We start from the raw sequence: 23,792 nt of genomic DNA on the forward strand, positions 1-23,792 counted from the left end.
ATAAGGCTCCGAAGGAGTGGGAGGATCATCATCTGTCGGATTTGAGGAGGGAAGGCGTTCCAGACCAGATGCAGGAGATGGGCGAGGGGTCGGCGGTGAGAAAGACGAGACTGAGGTGAAGTGAGAAGGTTGGCATTTAAGGAGCAGAGTGTGCGGGATGGATTGGAATAGGAGAGTAGAGAGGTGAGGTAGGAGGAGGCAAGGACTCCTTTAATAATAATAATGTTGATATTTGTTAAGCACTTACTAGGTGCAGAGCCCTGTTCTAAGCGCTGGGGTAGATACAGGTTAATCGGGTTGTCCCACGTGGGGCTCCCAGTCTTCATCCCCATTTTACAGATGAGGTCACTGAGGCACAGAGAAGTGAAGTGACTTGCCCACAGTCACACAGCTGACAAGGGGCAGAGTCGGGTTTCGAACCCATGACCTCTGACTCCCAAGCCTGGGCTCTTTCCACTGAGCCACGCTGCTTCTCTGCTCTTCTCTTTAAAGGCAATGGGGAGGAGGTTTTTTGGATGCAGAGGTGGATGGAGCTTCTTGAGGAGGGGGAAACGTGTCCTGAATATTTTGATTTTAGAAGTGAAACTTAGGGAGAAATCTTGATATTTGCACTTTTAGGAACAATAGGAATTTGGCAAGCTCCACTAAATCCTATTTCACCCAACTCTTCAACTAGGATTGAATGACAACCCCAGACTTCTAAAAAAAAGCTGCAAATTAGAGAACTTCAAAGACAGCAGAAGATCCCTGACTTTTTCATTTTTTTCTTCATATGACTGAAACTGGTAGAAGAAACCGCACCGATATTAAGTCATTTGGACAGAGAAATACACATAAAAATCAAAGGAGTGTGAAAAGAGAAAAAGTGAAATTTGTGGATTGGCTCAGTATTTTGCCTCTGACCATAACAACTGGAGACGTCTCGGGGGAATTATTTAAGCACTTATTATGTGTCAAGCGCTGTACTAAGTGCCGGGGTAGATGCAAGATAATTAGGTTGGACACAATCCCTGTCCTTCATGGAGCTCGATCTAAGGGGTGGGAGAACAGGTACTGAATTCCCATTTTACAGATGAGGGATCTGAGGCCCAGAGAAGTAAAGCGACTCACCCCAGGTCACTCGGCAGACACGTGACGGAGCCGGGATTAGAACCCAGGTCCTCTGACCCCCAGGCCCGGGCTCTTATCACTGAGCCACACTGCTTCTCGCAGGAGATAACCCTCCTCCACCTCTCTCTCCCTCAACAAGTACTCTAACGGTTGGAGATATTCAGTAGAACACCTGTAACTATCCCTCATCCCTAAGTTTCCTCAGGTAACCCACAATGGACCTCGTCATCCACGAATTTCTCCAAACCCCTCTTGAACCACCTATTTTCCGCCTGCACGATCTATCACGGCACCAAATTTCCATACGGCCGCACATAATAACCGATCATCCAATCGATCATTCGTATATCTTGAGTGCTTACTGTGTGCAGAGCACTGTGTTAACTGCTTGGGAGAGTAGTATAATAACCAGTTACAAATATATTTTACCGTGAAAACTAAATGCAGGGCAACTTTTTTATGGTATTTAAGTGCTTACTTCATTCAATCGTATTTATTGAGCACTTACTATGTGCAGAGCACTGTACTAAGGGCTTGGAAAGTACAATTCGGCAACAGATAGAGACGGTCCCTACCCAACAATGGGCTCGGAACTGTACTGAACCGTATCTATGCCAGGATAGAGATTAATCAAGGCGGACACAGTCCCTGTCCCACGTGGGACTCACTGTATTTATTCCCATTTTACAGACGAGAAAAGTGAGTTCCAGAGGAAGTGCAGTGACTTGCCCAAGGTCAAATGGCAGAAAGGTGGCAAAGGCAGGATTAGAACCCAGGTCCCTCTGACTCCCAGGTCTGTTTTCTATCCTCTAGGCCATGCTGCTCCTCTCAGTTCTCATTCAGAGAAGCAGCATGGTGTAGTGGAGAGAGCATGGATCTGGGAATCAGAAGGTCATGGGTTCTAATTCCGTTCCATCTCTTATCTGCTGTGTGACCTTGGGCAAGTCATATCACTTCTCTGGACCTCCGTTACCTCATCTGTAAAATGGGGATTGAGACCGTGAGCCCCACATGGGACGGGGACTGCGTCCAATCCCAATTGCTTGTATCCACCCCAGCACTTAGTACAGTGCTTAACAAGTACCATAATTATCATTATTACGTGCACATTAGCACGCACAGCAGAATTGGCAGACACGTTCCCACCCACACCGCTGGAACTCGATCTACTGAGGCTAGCGGTGACGGAGGCGAGTCAGATTAACGTTGAGGCTAACCGACTATCAGTGGGCTAATCAAGTCGAAGCTTGAGTTTCCCACCCCTTCCGGTATCCTTTGGGCCCCTGTCTCTGCACGTGACTTCTTCATTAAAGATGGAGGGACGAGGGTGGAAAGAGGTGGAAACAGCATGGCCCAGTGGATAGAGCACAGGCCCGGAAGTCAAAAGGTCATGGGTTCCAATCCTGGCTCCTCCACTCGTCTGCTGTGTGACCTTAGGCAAGTCACTTCATTTCTCTGGGCCTCAGTTATCTCATCTGTAAAATGGGTATTGAGACGGTGCGCCCCGTGTGGGACAGGGATTGCGTCCAACCCAAATTGCTTGTACCCACCCCAGCGTTTAGTACGGTGTCGAGCGCGGAGTGAGCACTTAAATACCATTATTATTATTAGGGCAGGGCGGCCAGGATGGACATCGGCTCCAGTGGACTGGATTCCTCTCTGAAGAAGAGAAGCAGTGTGGCCCAGTGGAAAGAGCACAGACCTGGAGGTCAGAAGATCTGATGATGATGATGACGTCGGTATTTGTTAAGCGCTTACTATGTGCCGATCACTGTTCTAAGCGCTGGGGTAGACACAGGGGAATCAGGTTGTCCCACGTGGGGCTCACAGTCTTAATCCCCATTTTACAGATGAGGGAACTGAGGCCCAGAGAAGTGAAGTGACTCGCCCAAAGTCACACCGCTGACAAGTGGCAGAGCCGGGGTTCGAACCCATGACCTCTGACTCCAAAGCCCGGGCTCTTTCCAGTGAGCCACGCTGCTTTTCTCTCTGGGTTCTAATTCCAGCTCTCCCACTTGTCAGCTGGGTGACCTCGGGCAAGTCACTTCAGTCAGTCAATTGTATTTATTTAGCGCTTAATGTGTGCAGAGCACTATACTAAGCACTTGGGAGAGTACGACGATAAACAGACTCATCCCCTGCCCACAGTGAGCTTACAGTTTAGATGGGGAGAGAGAATAGAAATAAATGACAGATATGGACGGAAGTGGTGTGGGCCTGGGAGGGAGAGAAATAAAGGCAAGTCAGGATAACACAGAAGGGAGAGGAAGAAGAGGAAAGGAGGGCTTAGTCACTTTTCTGGGCCTCAGTTCCCTCACCTGAAAAATGGGGATTCAATCTCTGTTCTTTTACCCACTTAGCAGTGGGACATGTGGGACAGAGTCATTGGCTGTGGAGATTCAGCAACAATTTCTGTTTTTTCTCAATACAGTGTGACACAGATTGATGTCTCAGGTGTACACCTTGTCCCTCCTTCAGGAATTACATTCTCATACATACGCCGCAGCGTGTGTTGTTCAAAACGCACAACGGGACAATCGGTGAATGTAAAACAGTAAGATCACCAATAAAGCCACAGGCCCCTCATTAATCATACCAATCCGACATGTCTCTTGGGAAAGTCTGTACGGACAGAATTCGGCTCAATCTGTTCCAGGTTAAGTCTTGGCTTCTTTCCCAAAGGTCTCGGGGTCGTCCCTAGGACACTGTTCATAAAAGACAAGTAGCATGACCTAGCGGAAAGAGTTTGGGGCTGTGACTGATAGTGGTAAATAAATAAAGGACCAGAAATCTATCCATTAATATTGAGAATTCACTCATTCATTCAATCGTATTCATTGACCGCTCACTGTGCAGAGCGCCGCACCGAGCAATGGGGAGAGTACGATACAACCACAAGAAGACACGATCCCTGCCCGCAACGAGCTTACAGTCCTCGTCCCACGAGGGCCTCCTAGTCTAAGACAGAGGTGGGAAGCATTTTATCTCCTTTTTCCAGATGAGGAAACTGAGGCACAAAGTGATTTCTCTCACAGAGTATTAAGAGTGCGAGTCCCGTGTGGGACACAGACTGTGTTCAACCTGATTTAGCTTGTATCTAACCCAGCACCTCGTACATTGCTTGGCACATAGTAAGCACTTCATAAATTAAAAAAAAAAAATTGGCCTCTGAAGGGCCCCAGGTTAGTACCAAGCATCTTGTCAGTCCTTCGATCATTGGTATTTATTATTACGGTATTTGTTAAGTGCTTACTATATGCCAAGCACTGTTCTAAGCGCTGGGATAGACGCAAGGTAATCAGGTTGTCTCACGTGGGGCTCACAGTCTTAATCCCCATTTTAATAATAATAATGATGTTGGTATCTGTTAAGCGCTTACTATGTGCAGAGCACTGTTCTAAGCGCTGGGGTAGACACAGGGGAATCAGGTTGTCCCAGGTGGGGCTCACAGTCTTCATCCCCATTTTACAGATGAGGTCACTGAGGCCCAGAGAAGTGAAGTGACTTGCCCACAGTCACACAGCTGACAAGGGGCCGAGCCGGGATTCGAACCCATGACCTGTGAGGGAACTGAGGCCCAGAGAAGTGAAGCAACCTGCCCAAGGTCACACGGCAGACAAGTGACGGATCCGGGATTAGCACCTACATCCTTTGACTCCCGAGCCCCGGCTTTTTCCACTAAGCCACGCTGCTTCTCTGAACACTTCACTGTGTTCACTGAACACTTATTGCGTGCAGAGCGCTGTACTAATCGTTTGGGAGAGTACAATACAATGTAGAGTTGATAGACAATATCCTTGCTCTCAAGGAGTTTACAGTCTACCAGGAGACAAAAAAATCGAAATAAATTACAGATAAGGGAAGCCACCGAGTAGAAAGATATATACATAATTGCTGTAGGGGGTGATAATATTCATTCATTCATTCAATAGTATTTACTGAGCGCTTACTGTGGGCAGAGCACTGTACTAAGCGCTTGGAATGTACAATTCGGGCAACAGAGACAACCCCTGCCCATTGACGGGCTTACAGTCTAATCGACTGTAATACTAATGTTGGTATTTGTTAAGCGCTTACTATGTGCAGAGCACTGTTCTAAGCGCTGGGGTAGGTACAGGGTGATCAGGTTGTCCCACGTGAGGCTCACCGTCTTCATCCCCATTTTACAGATGAGGGAACTGAGGCACAGAGAAGTGAAGCAACTGGCCCACAGTCACACAGCTGACAAGTGGCAGAGCTGGGATTCGAACCCACGTCCTATGTCTCCCAAGCCCGGGCTCTTTCCGCTAAGCCACGCTGCTTCTCATTTGAACATATCCATGTATTCCAGTGCTCTGCACATAGTCAGCACTCAATACCATTGATCGATATCCCTAATTTCTTTTACATTCATGTGTGTCTCCCCCCCGAGAATATCGTGGCTCAGTGGAAAGTGCCTGGGCTTCGGAGTCAGAGGTCATGAGTTCGACTCCCGGCTCTGCCACTTAGCTGTGTGACTGTGGGCAAGTCACTTCACTTCTCTGTGCCTCAGTTCCCTCATCTGTAAAGTGGGGATTAAAAGTGTATGAGCCCCACGTGGGACAACCTGATCACCCCGTATCTCCCCCAGCACTGAGAACAGTGTTCGGCACCTAGTAAGCGCTTAACAAATACCAACATTATTATTACAGTGCTCTGCACACAGTAGGCGCTCAGTAAATACAACTGAATGAATGTAAGCTCGTTATGGGCCGGGAACGTGTCTACTAACTCTGTTATATTGTACTCACCCAAGTGCTTAGAACAGTGCTCTGAACACAAAGTGCTCAATAACTGCCACTGATTGAGTGATTGATTGTATGGCCCAGTAAAACTATTTCCAATCCTGAAACTCAAATGTTAACAACTCTTCTATAAAACTTCAATTAACTCTGCAATGCTTGGTGTTAATTTCAAAGGCACGACGGGCAGATTTCCGCGTTGCAAAAACTTTCACACCGTGCAAAACATTTCCCTAATAAAACTGGAAATACAAAAGGCATAATCAGTCATATTTACTGAGTCCTTATCGTGTGCAGGGTACTGTCCCAACTGGTCGGGAGAGTTCAATATCATGAACTAATTATGATGATATTATGTGCCAGGCACGGTAGTAAGAGGAGATGGGCCTTCAATAAAAAAAAAAAATGGCATTTGTTAAGCGCTTACTATGTGCAAAGCACTGTTCTAAGCGCTGGAGAGGATACAAGGTGATCAGGTTGTCCCACGTGAGGCTCACAGTCTTTATCCCCATTTTACAGATGAGGTCACCGAGGCCCAGAGAAGTGACTTGCCCACAGTCACACAGCCGACAAGCGGCTGAGCTGAGATTTGAACCCGCGACCTCTGACTCCCAAGCCCGGGCTCTTTCCACTGAGCCACGCTGTTGAAGAAGGGGGAGAGTCACTGTCGGATGTGAAGAGAGAGGGTGTTACGCGCCAGAGGCAGGGCGTGGGTTCGGCGGTGAGGAGGTAGGCACTGGAGGACCGAAGTGTGTGGGCTGGGTAGAAGGAGGAGAATAGCAAGGGGAGGTAAGGAGGGGCAAGCTTTAAAACCAGAGGTGAGGAGTTTTTGTTTGATGCGGAGGTGGATGGACAACCACTGGAGGTTTTCGAGGAACGGCGTGACGCGTCCTGAACATTTTTGTAGAGAGATGACCCGGGCAGCAGAGTGAAGTATAAGACCGGAGTGGGGAGAGACAGGAGGCCGGGAGGTCAGCGAGGAGGCTGATGCAGTCATCCAGGCAGAATAGGATGAGCGACGGTATTAATAATAATGTTGGCATTTAAGCGCTTACTACGTGCAGAGCACTGTTCTAAGCGCTGGGGTAGATCCAGGGTCATCAGGTCGTCCCACGTGAGGCTCACAGTTAATCCCCATTTTACAGATGAGGTAACAGAGGCACCGAGAAGTGAAGCGACTTGCCCACACTCACCCAGCTGACAAGCGGCGGAGCCGACATTCGAACCCACCACCTCTGACTCCCAAGCCCGGGCTCTTGCCACTGAGCCACGCTGCTTCTCTATTATTAACGAATTAACATGGTAGGAGTTTGGATGGAGAGGAAAAGGTGGATTTTAGTGACGGTTCGAAGGCGGGACCGACAGGGTTTGGTGGCGGACTGAATACGCGGGTTGAATGACAGGGAGGAGTCAAGGATAACACCTTGAGACAGGAAGGACGGTGGTGCTTTCTACGGCGATGGGCAAGTCACGGGGAGGACGGGGTTTGGGTGGGAAGAGAAGGAGCTCCGTTTGGGACGTGCTAAATTTGAGGGGACAGGAGGACATCCGAGTAGAGATGTCTTGGAAGGCAGGAGGAAATGCCAGACTGGAGAGAGGCAGCGAGAGGAGGGCTGGAGATGTAAGAGGAGCAGCGTGGCTCAGTGGAAAGAGCCCGGGCTTGGGAGTCAGAGGTCATGAGTTCGAATCCCGGCTCTGCCCCTTGACAGCTGTGTGACTGTGGGCGAGTCACTTCACTTCTCTGGGCCTCAGTTACCCCATCTGGAAAACGGGGATTAACTGCGAGCCTCACGTGGGACGACCTGATGACCCCGTATCTCCCCCAGCGCTTAGAACGGTGCTCGGCACATAGTAAGCGCTTAACAAATACCAACATCGTTATTATTATTATTATGTAGTTTGGGGTATCAACTGCGTAGAAGCGGTAGTTGAAGCCACGGGAGCAAATGAGTTCTCCAAGACAGTGGAGGATAAAAGGGGACCCAGACCTGAGTCAAAATATTTTACTGACAAAAGGTAAACTATAATTACAGTGGCAAGAGGTTAGACGGACCCCACGCTTTCTAGTTCGTGGCTTGTTTTACAAGATGGCACTTGGAAGTGTGGGAAGGCCACTATAAGTCCGGGAACTGTGACAATCATCCCTAGTTTAGTCATGCAAGCCAATCTGCTTCTAAACAGCACAAGAAAAACAGAATGGCAACAGACAGCTCTCTAGGCCGTGAGCTCGTTGCGGGCGGGGATTGTCACTGTTTCGTGTCGCATTGTTCTTTCCCAAGTGCTGAGTACAGTGCTCTGCACATGGTGAGCGCTTAATAGATGTGATCGGGTGATTTCCTGAAGGCCCCTAGCAGCTTAATTTAATTCGGACGGAGAACTGCCGTGGCCAAAGGGAGCTAATTTAAACTCACTAAGAGTACTTCTGTATGGTATTTATTAAACGCTTACTACGTGTCAGGCACTGTACTAAATGCTGAGGTAGATAGCAGATAATCAGACTCTAGTTACTTACATCCGACATAGTCCCCCTCCCACACAGGGCTCACAGTCTAAGAGGGAAAGAAGGCGGTTTATTCATTGTCATTTTACAGATGAAGAAACCGAGGCCCGGAGAAGTTAACGCCCAAGAGGACAGAGCAGTCGAACCTCTAGACCGCAAGCTCACTGTGGGCCGGGACTGCGTCTGTTGTTCTGTTGTGCCGTACCGCCCCAAGCGCTTAGCACGGTGTCCCGCTCAATAAGTACTATTGATTGACTGTGGCAGAGCTGGGATTAGAAGCCGGGTGTCCTGACTCCCCAGCCTGTGCTGGATCCACTAGGCCAAGTCAGTCAGTCACTGGTATTTATTGAGCACTTACCGTGTGCAGAGCACTGGGCTAAGTGTTTGGGAGAGCTACAATAGAACAGTATAACAGACACATTTCCTTAACAGCCAATCTGCTTCTCGGGGAGCAGCACGGCCTAGGGGAAAGAGCCCGGGCCCGAGAGTCAGAAAGCGCTGGGTTCTAATCCGCTCATTTGTATATATCATTTATTACTCCATTTTGTTAATGAGGTGTATATCTCCTTGATTCTATTTGTCTTGATGAGGTTGTCTTGTTTTTGTTTTGTTCTGTTTTGCCTTGCCGTCTGTCTCCCCCATTTAGACTGCGAGCCGGTCATTGGGCAGGGACTGTCTCTGTTACCGAATTGTCCATTCCAAGCGCTTAGTACGGTGCTCTGCACATAGTAGACGCTCAATAAATACTATTGAATGAATGACTGAATAATCGCAGCTCTGCCACATGTCTGTTGTGTGACCTCGGGCAAGTCACTTCACTCCTCTGGGCCTCAGTTACCTCACCTGTAAAATGGGGATTAAGACTGTGAACCACATGTGGGACGGGGACTGTGTCCAACCTGATTACCTGGTATCTACCCCAGCGCTTAGCGCAGAGTAAGTGCTTAACAAATACCACAATTACTATAATAAGTACTATCACCTAGAAACTCACCATGGCCTTAAGTAGAATCAGATTAAAACAAGCTGATAAAGAACCACGAGAAGCAGCGTGGCACAGTGGAAAGAGCACGGGCTTTGGAGTCAGGGCTCATGAGTTCGAATCCCAGCTCTGCCCCTTGTCGGCTGCGTGACTGTGGGCGAGTCACTTCACTTCTCTGGGCCTCAGTGACCTCATCTGTAAAATGGGGATTAAGACTGTGAGCCCCACGTGGGACAACCTGATTCCCCTGTGTCTACCCCACCTCTTAGAACAGTGCTCTGCACATAGTAAGCGCTTAACAAATACCAACATCATTATTATTATTATTAACCATGACGGTAGAGAAAAGTGAATCTACAATGGAAACAGACCTCCAAATCCCCAGATTTCAGCATCTAACTCAACGTTCTACAAAGAGTAGCTGCTCAGTAAGTACTTCTTACCAATGACTTCTTCCGCCCCGATGTACGGGGAAGAGTGAGGTACGATGCCACATAAATGTCATTCCCGATTCTGCTGCTACTTTTGACGACATTTTAATTCACGTATATGGATGTGACTACAAAGACACAGTGAACATTCATTCATATTTAATAAGCACTTACCATGTGCAGAGCACTGTACAATAATGTTGGTATTTGTTGAGCGCTTACTATGTGCAGAGCACCGTTCTAAGCGCTGGGGGAGATACGGGGTCATCAGGTCGTCCCACGTGAGGCTCACAGTCTTAATCCCCATTTTCCAGATGAGGGAACTGAGGCCCAGAGAAGTGAAGTGACTCGCCCACAGTCACACCGCTGAGAAGTGGCAGGGCTGGGATTCGAACCCATGACCTCTGACTCCCAAGCCCGGGCTTGGGCTTCCACTGAGCCACGCTGCTTCTCTACAAGGGCTTGGGAAAGTACAACATAAACAGTGACATTCCCTGCCCATAATGAGCTCCCAGTCTAGAAGGGGGGAGACAGACATTAATACAAATAAATAAAATTACAGATACATACATGAGTACTGTGGGGCTGGGTTGGGAGCAAGGGGGAGGGAAGAGCAAAGGGAGCTAGAAAGGACGAAGCAGAAGGGAGTGGGAGATGAGGAAAAGTGGGGCCTTCCATGTCACCCCCTCTAAAAATAAGAATAATTGTGGTGCCCCTTGTCAGCTGTGTGACTGAGGGCAAGTCACTTCACTTCTCTGTGCCTCAGTTCCCTCATCTGTAAAATGGGGGTGAAGACTGTGAGCCTCACGTGGGACAACCTCTTTCCCCTGTATCTACCCCGGGGCTTAGAACAGTGCTCTGCGCCTAGTAAGCGCTTAACAAATACCAACATTAATATTATTATTATTAAGCACTTACTATGTGTCAGGCACTGTACTTAGCGCTGGTGTGGATACAAGTAAATCCGGTTGGACACAGTCCCTGTCGCCCTTGGAGCTCACAGTCTTCATCCCCGTTTTCCAGAAGGGACTGAGGCACAGAGAACTGAAGTGACTTGTCCCAGGTCACACAGCAGACAAGTGGAGGAGCGGGGATTAGAACTCATGACCTGCTGACTCCCAGGCCCATTCTCCATCCACTACACCATGCAGTTTCCCTAGACTTTACCTTCCCTGCTCACAGGGAGCTTAACTAGCAATTCTGACGTATTGCCATCCCCTAAGTGCTACACACAGAAAGCGCTCAATAAATAGCATTGATCTATCTCTTGATCTACCGAGAAGCAGCGTGGCTCAGTGGAAAGAGCTCGGGCTTGGGAGTCAGAGGTCGTGGGTTCGAATCCCGGCTCTGCCACTCGTCAGCTGTGTGACTGTGGGCAAGTCACTTCACTTCTCTGTGCCTCAGGTACCTTATCTGTAAAACGGGGATTAACTGTGAGCCTCACGTGGGACAACCTGATTACCCTGTATCTATCCCAGCGCTTAGAACAGTGCTCTGCACATAGTAAGCTCTTAAATACCAACATTATCATTATTATTGAGTGCTTGGCTATCTCACGCACTCGGTGTTTTTGTTTTGTTTTCTATTCTCCCGTTCATTCTTCGACAAAGCAAGTGAAATGCAAAATATTTTCATTAATATTGACTACAAGCTTGCAAAAGCTGTCAAATAAACAGCAATTTTCCATGTGAAAATAGCACCTCTTAAAAACCTCTATGTCGCCGTGGACAAAATCTTATTTTAGGCTCTGCCATCAACGTTCAAGGTTTGTGCTTTCAGACTGATACATTTTAATAACTTCATCTCCGGGCATTCCCTATTTTCTCAGCGGGCTTACAAATCGGATGAGACCTGTCGCCTCTCCACCAAATGGATTTTTAAAGGGCGTCTTTGGGAAGATTGGAAAGAGGAATTCAACAGGTTTTCACATCTTCAATCCTGAAAGATGACTCTTTTATTGGGCAGAGCTCTGGCGAGGGGGATATTAACAGACGGAGATTCAACCCTGCATCCTTCCTCCCTTCTAACTTATTAACTCTTTAAAATGACAGACTTTAAACCTCCCGTCATTTCCCGGTTTGTGATCCAAAATACGGAATAAAACCGGTGCTCCGGGTTATCGCTTTGGAGTGCAATAATACGGCGCATGATTACTTTCGATAGACTCCAAAGACTCAAACGCATTCTAGCTAAATTATTTTATAAATATCCCAGAGAGAATCTGCTGTGAAACCCAAGAATAAAGCTATTTACAAATTGTCAGTGACTCACTCAATAAACGTTGCCTTCAGACATTTTTATGTGGGAACATGGGGCGTGAGGACGGGATTTTTGTTTCTTAGCAAAATCATCGTCCTCCCATTAAGACTCTAATTCCGTTGCTAATGTTTTGAGGTTCGCTCACAGTGTTCCAGCGTTTACCTTATTAAAAACGATAAAGGGTAAACTTGGAAAGTTTAGAAGTAGGTCAGCCTTTCTCAAAGACCCATTTTTACGGCCGCAGCGGGGCCTCACAGAAAGAGCCCGGGTCTGGGAGTCAGAAGAACTGGGTTCTAATCCCCGCTCTACCATGGGCCTGCTCGGTGAACTTTTTTTTTTTTAATGTATTTGTTGAAGCCCTTATTTTGTCTCCACCACTGCTCTAAAGGCTGGGGTAAATATAGATAGATCTGTGTCTATCAGATTGGACACAGTCCCTGTCACACATGGGGTTCACAGTCTAAGTAGGAGGGAATAGGATTTAATCCTCATTTTATTGAGGAAACTGAGGCACAGAGAAGCTAGGTGTCTTGCCCAAGGTCACACAGAAACCAATCGGTAGAGCAGGGATTAGAACAGAGGTAGTCTGACTCCCAGGCCCAGCTCACTCCACAAGTCCCTGCTGTTTCTGCAGGGACCTCGGGCAAGTCACTTGAATTCTCTGTCAGTTTCCTCAACAAAACAGTGTGGCCTAGTGGAAAGAGCCCGGGCTTGAGAGGCAGAGGTCATGGGTTCGAATCCCGACTCCGCCACTCGTCTGCTGTGTGATCTTGGGCAAGTCACTTAATTTCTCTGGGTCTCAGTGACCTCCTCTTGTAAAAAATGGGGATTAATAATAACGTTGGCATTTGTTAAGGGCTTACTACGTGCCGAGCACTGTTCTAAGCGCTGGGATAGATACAGGGTCATCAGGTTGTCCCACGTGAGCCTTACAGTTAATCCCCGTTTTACAGATGAGGTAACTGAGGCCCAGAGAAGTTAAGCGACTTGCCCACAGTCACGCAGCTGACGAGTGGCAGAGCCGGAATTCGAACCCAAGACCTCTGACTCCGAAGCCCAGGCTCTTTCCACTGAGCCACGCTGCTTCCCGGGTTAAAAAGTGTGAGCCCCATGTGGGACAATCTGATTACCCTGTATCTCCCCCAGCGCTTAGAACAGTGCTCTGCACCTAATAAGTGCTCAACAAATACCATTATTATTATTATTATTCCTACTTAGGCTGAACCTTTTATGGGTCAGAGATTAGATAGATCTGATTATCTTGCATCTACTCCTATGCTTAGCAAGCAACAGTGCAGTTGGAGAGCAGAAGTTAGCGAAGCAGCGTGGCTTAGTGAAAAGAGCACGGGCTTCGGAGTCAGAGGATGTGGGTTCTAATCCCGGCTCCACCACTGGTCTGCTGTGTGTGACCTTGAGGAAGCCACTAACTTCTCTGTGCTTCCGTTATCTCATCTGTAAAATGGGGATTAAAGACTGTGAGCCCCACGTGGGACAACCTGATTACCCTGTATCTACCCCAACGCTTAGAACAGGGCTTGGCATACAGTAGGCGCTTAACAAATACCACACAGTGCTTGGAAACTAGTATGTGATTACCAAATACCAAAATTATTATCCTTTACTGCAGAGGTAAACTGAATACCCTCCATCTGATGTGAGAAGGAGTTTGGGAGGTCCAAAGCCAGGAGCATAAATTTAGAGAAATGAGAATTCAGAAAGTTTAGTACAGGGCTCTGAACACAATAAGAGCGCAATAAGTATGATTGAATGAATCTGCTGGTATTCTCCATGATATTTTTTTACAGTATCTGTTCAGTGCTTAATATGTGCCTGGCACTGTATTAAGTGCTGGGGTAGATACAAGCCAATCCAGTTGGACATAGTCCCTGTCCCACACGGGGTTCCCAGTCTTAGTCCCCGTTTTACAAGAGAGTCACAGAGAAGTGAAGTGACTTGTCCACTGTCAGAGGGCAGACAAGCAGCAGATCCAGAATTAGTAACGACTCCCAGGCCCGTGCTCTTTCCACTAAGCCACACTGCTTCTCTAACTGCTTCTTCGCTAACAATCATATTTTTTGAGCGCTTCCTGCATACAGAGAACTGTAGTAAGTGCTTGGGAGAGGACAAGAACCTCCAGTGGTTGCCCATCAACCTCCGTATCACACAGAAAGTCCTTACCAACGGCTTTCGAGCACCCCATCAGCTCCTACCTTACCTCACCGATTTCCTTCTACAGCCCAGCCCGTACGTTCCGCTCCTCTAGCACCGGTTTACTCACTGGGCCTGATAATAATAAGAATTTGGGTATTTGTTCAGTGCTTACTCTGTCAAGCACTGTTCTAAGCACTAGGGTACATACAAGGTAATCAGGTTGGACACAGTCCCCGTCCCACGTGGGGCTCACGGTCTCAATCCCCATTTTACAGATGAAGTAACTGAGGAACAGGGGAGCAAAGCGACTTGCCTGAGGTCACCCAGCGGACAAGTGGCGGAGTTGAGATTAGAACCCAAAACCTATGACTCCAAGGCCCCGACCTCATCTATCTCACCACCGACTCCTTTCTCGCATCCTCCCCTTATCCTGGAATTCCTTCCCCCTCCGCGAATGCCCGACAACCACGCTGAAGAAGCAGCGTGGCGCAGTGGAAAGAGCACGGGCTTTGGAGTCAGGGCTCATGAGTTCGAATCCCAGCTCCGCCACTTGTCAGCTGTGTGACTGTGGGCGATTCCCTTAGCTTCTCTGTGCCTCAGTTCCCTCATCTGTAAAATGGGGATTAAGACTGTGAGCCCCACGTGGGACAACCTGATTCCCCTGTGTCCACCCCAGCGCTTAGAACAGTGCTCTGCACATAGTAAGCGCTTAACAAATACCAACATTATTATCACTCTCTCCACCATCAAAGCTGCATTAGCGGCACACCTCCTCCAAGAGGGCTTCCCCAATTAAGCCCTCTTTTCCCTCCCGACTCCCTCTCCCTTCTGCATCCATCTAAGCGCTTGGATCTGTGACCTCCAGTGTTCACCCCATCCTGAACCCCAAAGGACTTATATCCGTATCTATAGATATTATAAATTATTTATTCATATTACTGTCTGTCTCCCCCCAGACTGTAAGCTCAAAGTGGGCTGGAAACAGGTCTTTCAGCTCTGTTGTATTGTATTCATTCATTTGATTGTGTTTATTGAGTGCTTACAATGTGCAGAGCTCTGTATTAAGTGCTTTTGAAAAGTACGAAACAGGTAGATAGAGAATCCCTGCCCACAGTGAGCTCACGTTTAGTACAATGCTCTGGACCTGGTAAGTGCTTAGTAAATATCAGTGATGATGGTACTTACTCATTCAATCATATTTATTGAGCACTTACTCTGTGCACGGCCCTTTACTAAGCGCTTGGGACAGAGTACAATAGAACAATAAATGGATACATTTCCTGCCCACAACGAGCTTACTGTCTACAGTTCTATTTAGGTAAAGAGGTTTTTATTTTCCCCCCTCTTCTCTGATCCCGTTCATTCATTCAGTCAGTCGTATTTATTCCCTCACTTTCAGTTTGCCTCAGAGGTTTCGCTGTAGTCACAATTTCAAAAGCCACTATTTTGGGGTCATTTGCAAGACCTTCTGCCTGCTTAAAAAGGAAAAACACCCTTTACTGTTCCAGTCCATTTTCTCAGTGAGCCTCCAATTTACTTCCCAATATTTCCGTGACATCCAAAAACGTTTCCTGTTGGTTAAAATAACTCTGGTCTCTGAAAAATTAAAAGTTACAACTTGGAACTTCATTCTGCTGGCTTGGATTTTATCATAGGTTAGGTTGGATTCTCTTTTTTTTCCCATTCCTGAAAATGACGGGGTGTAAAGACGTTAACTTCGGTTCTGCGGGTCCTCCGTCCCGCTACCTGAAAAAATAAAACGCTATTCAGCCTCCGCGTGCATCATGGGAAAACCGTTCTCATAGAAGAGACTCATCTAAATGATAATGAGCATGAAAAATTGATTAGATCCTGGGTTGATCTGATCCTTGTGTTTTTCACCGGGCAAATCTAATTCCGCTGAAGTAGGTCCCAAAACATAAACACACTCACGGTTCAATTAATAGAATAGTTATAGGCAAATCCACAGGATTCTAGCTATTTTTGGCCCAGCCGCCGCCAACGACAGTTAATTTATCTGTGCCCCCTCAGCAGGAGAGAAATTCATTGGTGTTTTTAAACTTTCCACTCCTCGCCTATCGGGGCTCTTTTAGAATAGGCTGATTCAACCTTGCAGGGAATTTCAAAGTAGCCTCAAGCGCTAAGCTTTCCCCTTTCATTGGATCATTTATTTGATGGGGTTTACTGAAAGCTTCCGATATAACAATAAACGCACCCATTCCCTGTCCACGATGAGCTTACAATCTAGAGGGGCCCCTACTACCGAGAGAAACAGCCACGGCCACCCGCTTGGAAATTCAGGTGGTGAGCATCGTACTCTCCCAATCATTTGGTACAGTGGTTTGCACACGGTAAAAGCTAAATGAATCCCCGCCGATTGAACATAAACTGAGCTTTGAGCCTAAAAAGGCAAATGAACGAGCAGCTTCTCTTCCCTTTTCATTTGTTATTCATGGAAGAATGACACTTGCTCACTCCATTTTGATGTGGGTTTTGGAGTGTGATTTTTTTTTTACTGTATTTGTTAAGCGCTTATATTTTGCCAGGCACCGTACTAAGCCCAACAGGTTAATCAGGTTGGATCCCTGTCCCACCTGGGGCTCACAGTCTTAATCCCCATTTTACAGAGGAGATAACCGAGCAACAGAGAAGTGACTTGCCCATGGCCCCACAGCAGACACATGGCCGAGTAAGATTAGAACGCAGATCCTTCTGACTTCCAGGCCCAGGCTGTAGCCATTAGGCCACACTGCTCCTGAAGTGTATTGAAAGAGGGGAAGGGGCTAATTCCATGGGTTGGGGCCCGTTTTCTCTTTTGAAGGCTATTGTTACATTGTACTCTCCCAAGCGCTCAGTACAGTGCTCTGTACACAGTAGGTTTTCAATAAATGAGACAATGGATGATCCATGCCTCCAGGGAGTTTACAGTCTACTATGTGCAGAGCACTGGATTAAGTTGTAAAGGGAGGGATGGTGTCTACTGACTGCTTGGGGCTCTCCCGAGCAGTGAGCACAGTGCTCTGCACAAAGTTAAGTGCTCAATAATCACTGATTGATCTCCATTTTACAGATGAAACTGAAAACTACCTAGAGAAGAACCTAGGAACTCTCGTGCACTCTCCCCGGTGCTTAGTGAAGCAATGTGAAGCGTAGAGAAACAGTATGGCCTAATGGATAGAGCCCAGGCCTGGAAGTCAGAAGGACGTGGGTTCTAATCCCAGCTTCCCCACTTGTCTGCTGTGTGACCTTGGGCAGGTCGCTTAACTTCTCTGGGCCTCAGTAACTTCATCTGTAAAATGGGGATGAAAACTGTGAGCCCCACATGGGACATGGATTAGGTCTGCTATCTTGTATCTACTCCAGCACTTAGAACAGACCCTGGGTACCTGGTGAACACTTAATTACAAAACAAAACAAACATACAAACCAAAAAAAAAAAAAAAACCCTTCGAGAGGCCTTTCCCAATTAAAATTTCTTCACCCTGGCTCGCTCTCACTTCTGCATCATCTACACATTGGATCTGTGACCTTTGGACATTTCATAATAATGTTGGCATTTGTTAAGCGCTATGTGCAGAGCACTGTTCTAAGCGCTGGGGGGGATACAGGGTCATCAGGTTGTCCCACGTGGGGCTCACACTTTTAATCCCCATTTTACAGATGAGGTCACTGAGGCACAGAGAAGTGAAGTGACTTGCCCACAGTCACACAGCTTACAAGTGGCAGAGCCGGAATTCGAACCCATAACCTCTGACTCCCAAGCCCGGGCTCTTTCCACCGAGCCACACTGCTTCTCAATAGCCACGCTGCTTCTCAATAAAGCTGGAAAGTACAATTCGGCAACAGATAGAGACAATCCCTACCCAACAACGGGCTTGAGCACTTATTGGGTGCAGAGCACTGTACTAAATGCTTGGAAAGTAATAATAATAATTTTCGTATTTGTTAAGCGCTTACTATGTGCCAAGCACTGTTCTAAGCGCTGGGGGTAGATACAGGGTGTCAGGTTGTCCCACGTGAGGCTCACAGTCTTCATCCCCATTTTACCGATGAGGTGACTGAGGCACGGAGAAGTGAAGTGACTTACCCAAAGTCACACAGCTGACCAGTGGCGGAGTAGGGATTAGAACCCATGACCTCTGACTCCGAAGCCCGTGCTCTTTCCACTGAGCCATGCTGCTCCTCTAAGAAGTAGAAATCGGCAATTCAGAAAGTAGAATTCAGCAATAAAGAGAGAGACGATCCCTGCCCACAACAGATTTACAGTCTAGAAGCGGGGAGACGGACATTAAAACAAGTAGAGAGGCACCAATTTTAATAGACTTATAGATGTACACACATCAAAACAAGTCGGACATCAATATAAATCGAATTTTAGACGTATACATAATTGCCGTGGGCAGAGAGCAAAGGGAACAAGTCGAGGTGATGCGGAAGGGAGGGGGAGATGAGGAACAGGGGGGTTTAGTCTGGCATTTGATAGTTGACCCACCCCCACAGCATTTACATACATATCTTTAAATTATGTTATAAATTACATATTTATTCATATTCATGTCCGTCGCTCCCTCTAGACTCCAAGTTCGTTAAGGGCAGGGAGTGCTTCTGTTATACCATCGTCTCCCAAGCGCTTAGTACAGCGCTCTGCACCTAGTAAGTGCTCAATAAAGGCCACTGATTGATTGAATGTTTGCTCATGACGGGTAGGGATCGTGTCTGCTAATTCTGTCATATTGTACTCTTCCAAGCTCTTAGCACGGTGCTGTGTATATAGGAAGCACTCAAATACCAATGATTGCTTGACACATAGTAAGGGCTTAATAAATACCACCACCATTCCTTCAGTCGTATTTATTGAGCACTCACTGTCTGCAAAGCACTGTGCTAAGCACTTTGGAGAGTACAGTATAACCACAAACTGACATTTCTGCTCACAGTCACCGCCAGGGTTATCGTCACTATTACCTCAGGTTGTTACTCTACCAGGAACTTTCTAAATGGGCAATAGATCTGGCTTAGGAATCCCAATCGAAGGTTCATCAATATTTACATTTCAAATCTAACAATTTTACATTTCACCACTGCCCCTATTCATTCACTTGCATTTACTGAGCACTTACTGTGTGCAGGGCACTGTACTCAGCGCTTGGAAGAGTAATCCCGGGCCCGCCGCTTGCCAGCTGTGTAATTTTGGGCAAGTCACTTCACTTCTCTGGGCTTCAGTTACCTCATCTGGAAAATGGGGATTAAAACCGTGAGCCCCACGTGGGACATCTCGATCGCCTTGTATCCCCCGCAGTGCTTAGAAGAGTGCTTTGCACATAGTAAGCGCTTAGCAAATACCACCATTATTACATCAGAATAATAGACACGTTCCCTGCCCACAGTGAACTTACAGTGAAGAGGTCCATGTCTACTAATCCAATTCTACTAATGGATTAACCAATTCTCACACATCGCAAAAATGAGTTAATCTATCAAACACTAGGATCTACTGAACTTTATCTGGGCAGAACACTGAACTAAGCCCTAGAGAGAGTATGATAGGGTTAGCCTCAAGGCTTAAAATCATGAGCCTCTACTCATATCACTATTTATAAACTAAACTCAGTGACTCAACATCAGGTGCCAAGATCGAATTAACCCTTGACCTCTTGTTCCTTAGACCATAAAGTATCATCTCTGCTGAGGATTTTTCTTTTCCTTTTCCATAATTCCTCTTCCATTGGATTCTTTTTTCACCACATGGAAATCGAGCCAAACCCTCGCTCCAACCAGATGGCACCAAGGATCTGGTGCATCTTGAGAGAGGAAGAAGGAAATCACCAGAGAAATAACCAAGAATCCATCCCTCAATCTGTGGCTAAGGATTCATCGCATCAAAAGGGCTCAACAGGAATTTTAAGTCCAATCCCTTGAGTTCTTATTTTCCAGAGCCTTTTTTTTTTCCTATATTTGTTCATATTTTAATGGTCTTAGAACGTGTACCACTTAATGGTATTTAGAGAGCACTTACTTTCTTTGGTATTTGTTAAGCACTTACTACGCGTGGCTCAGTGGAAAGAGCACGGGCTTTGGAGTCAGAGGTCACGGGTTCAAATGTCGGCTCGGCCACTTGTCAGCTGTGTGACTTTGGGCAAGTCACTTCACTTCTCGGTGCCTCAGTTACCTCATCTGTAAAATGGGGATTAAGACTGTGAGCCCCACGTGGGACAACCTGATTCCCCTGTGTCTACCCCAGCGCTTAGAACGGTGCTCGGCACATAGTAAGCGCTTAACAAATACCAACGTTATTATTATTATTATTACGTGCTGGGCATTGTACTAAGGGCTGGGGAAAATACAAGCTGGTCAAGTTGGAGCACGTGGGGTTCACGGTCTTCATCCCCATTTTACAGATGAGATAAATGAGGCACAGAGAAGCCAAGTCATCTGCCCAAAGTCACACAGGAGACAAGTGGAGAGCCGGGATTAGAACCCAAATCCTTCTGACTCCCAGGTCTGTGCTCCTATCCACTAGGCCATGCTGTTTTCCATGTTCCTGTCTCCATCAATCTGCTCCTCCTTTCTGCTGCTTCCACTCTGTATCAGTGAATGAATACCCAAGGACAAAGGCCTGATTCAGGGCCTGGACACTCTTCCCCCTGCCCAAAAGTTCATTCAGTCATTTATTGAGCACTCACCGTGTGCAGAGAACTGGATTAAGCTCCTGGGAGAGAATGATAAAACAAACAGACACATTCCCCGCCCACAATGAACTCACAGCCTAGAGAGTGAGACAGACATTAATAGAAATAAATTAATGACACATATGGACAGAAATGGTTCGGGGCTGGGAGGGGGTGAGTAAAGGGAGCAAGTCAGGGTGATGCAGAAGGGAGTGGGAGAAAATAAATAAATATCACTGATTGAGTCAGATGGCATAACCAAGCCCTTATAATAATAATGGTATTTGTTGTTAATAATAATAACAGTGGTGCTTGTTAAGCATTTACTATGTGCCAAGTACTGTTCTAAACACTGGGGTCGATACAAGGTAATCAAGTTGTCCCACGTGGGGCTCCCGGTCTTAATCCCCATTTTACAGATAAGGCAAGTGAGACGCAGAGTAGTGAAGTGACTTACCCAAAGTCACACAGAAGACAAATGGAGGAGCCAGGATTAGAACCCGTGACCACTGACTCCTAAGCCTGGGTTCTTCCCACTGAGCCACGCTGCTTCTCACAACCTTAAGCGTTTAGTATGTGCCAAGCGCCTTTAACTTCATTAACGATTTCTGGGGTCGTGAGCCCCTGGTTTGGACCAACCAGGACCCTCCTGGACCAAGGGAGCCTCGGTGACACGTGGTGGAAGTCAAACCACCCCTCTGATCACCAAGGTTTCTGCGGAAAGCTTTGAGTTTTACCCACATGCAATGGAGTGGCACATACACACACTCACTCCTCCCCACCAAGGGTCCAGTACCGGTCTGTGGTCCAAAAAAAGCCCATTCTGCCGACACTTCTTTCTGCTTCCAGATGCTGCTGTCTCCTGCTGCTCCAGCGCTTGCTGCTCTCTGCATCTCAGAGGACCTTCCGGACTACCCTGTGTGAGCCTCCTTCTTGCCCCTTTGCGTGCCTCGTCATGCCTCCAGATGCCCTCTTTATCTGCCTTAGGCATGGCAGCTGTGGTTCTACCCGGTAGTCACTGATGGGACCAGGCCCGTTACCGGATAGAACAGGGAGTTTACACCTCCCTCCATGTTCCACCCCCCCACAGGCCCCGCAATCACCTGGCCCAGGTAGAGCCCATCAGTGCCTTTGCAAAATCCCCTCCTTCTTGTTGTTCTCAAGATCACAGACAGTCACTGGTAAGGCAGCTTGTTTTATAAAGTCACTTCACTTCTTTGGGCCTCAGTTACCTCATCTGGAAAAGGGGGATTAAAAGTTTGAGCCCCATGTGGGACGACCTGATTACCCTGTATCTACCCCAGTGCTTAGAACAGTGCTTGGCACAGTAAGCGCTTAACAAATACTATTATTATTATATGATCATTTATATGATTATTATTATATGATAATAATAATAAAAGTAATAACAATGATGATCATACCGGCACCTTCTCCATTAAGCCACACTGCTTCTCAGCTGTGAAAAAGCCCTATTCCACACCTCCATGTGATTCTCTGTGAATGGTTTATTTTTCCAATACTCAGTGTCTCATCTGTTCATAAGAACCACAGAGATCTCCCTTTTCACTTTTTGAGAGAAGGTTAGAGAGAGATTTGCATGATCTGAAATACCAAGATGTGTCCTGGAAGGGTAATATCATCAGCCAAAATTAAATGTTGTCGAAAACAAAGCTAATATTAATAATGGCATTTGTTAAGCGCTTACTATGTGTCGTGAGCACTGTTCTAAGGGCTGGGGTAGATACAAGATAATCAGGTTGGCCACATTCCCTGTTCCCCATGGGGCTCACAGTCTTAATCCCCATTTTACAGATGAGATAACTGAGGCATAGAGAAGTTAAGTGACTTGCCCCAGGTCACACAGCAGACAGCCGGAGGAGTTGAGATTAGGACCAAGGTCCTTCTGACTCCAGACCCGCGCTCTAGCCATTAGACCATAACAATAATAATAATAACAATAATGTTGGTATTTGTTAAGCGCTTACTATGTGCAGAGCACTGTTCTAAGCACTGGGATAAATACAGAGTAATCAGGTTGTCCCACGTGAGGCTCACAGTTAATCCCCATTTTCCAGATGAGGTAACAGAGGCACAGAGAAGTGAAGTGACTTGCCCAAGGTCACACAGCTCACAAGTGGCAGAGCGGGAATTCAAACCCATGACCTCTGACTCCCAAGCCCGGGCTCTTTCCACTGAGCCACACTGCTTCTGCTACCGAGAGAGCTTGTATTAGGCTGGCCTAAAATGAATGTTTTTCATTCATTCATTCATTCAATAGTATTTATTGAGCGCTTACTATATGCAGAGCACCGTACTGAGCGCTTGGGATGAACAGGTCGGCAACAGATAGAGACGGTCCCTGCCGTTTGACGGGCTCACGGTCTAATCCGGGGAGACGGACTGGACGAGAACGATGGCGATAAATAGAGTCCAGGGGAAGAACGTCTCCTAAAAACAATGGCGACTAAATAGAATCGAGGCGATGTACAATTCATTAACAAAATAAATAGGGTAACGAAAATATGTACAGTCGAGCGGACGAGTACGGTGCCGTGGGGATGGGAAGGGAGAGGTGGAGGAGCGGAGGGAAAAGGGGAAAAAGAGGGTTAAGCTGCGGAGAGGTAAAGGGGGGACGGCAGAGGGAGTAGAGGGAGAAGAGGAGCTCGGTCTGGGAAGGCCTCTCGGAGGAGGTGAGTTTTAAGTAGGGTTTCGAAGAGGGAAAGAGAATCGGTTTGGCGGAGGCGAGGAGGGAGGGCGTTCCGGGACCGCGGGACGGGCGAGACCGAGGGACGGCGAGGAGGCGGGCGGCGGAGGAGCGGAGCGTGCGGGGTGGGCGGTAGAAAGAGAGAAGGGAGGAGAGGTAGGAAGGGGCGAGGTGACGGAGAGCCTCGAAGCCTAGAGTGAGGAGTTTTTGTTTGGAGCGGAGGT

The sequence above is a fragment of the Ornithorhynchus anatinus genome, chromosome 5 (genome assembly GCF_004115215.2).
Source record: "Ornithorhynchus anatinus isolate Pmale09 chromosome 5, mOrnAna1.pri.v4, whole genome shotgun sequence".
NCBI lineage: Eukaryota > Metazoa > Chordata > Mammalia > Monotremata > Ornithorhynchidae > Ornithorhynchus > Ornithorhynchus anatinus.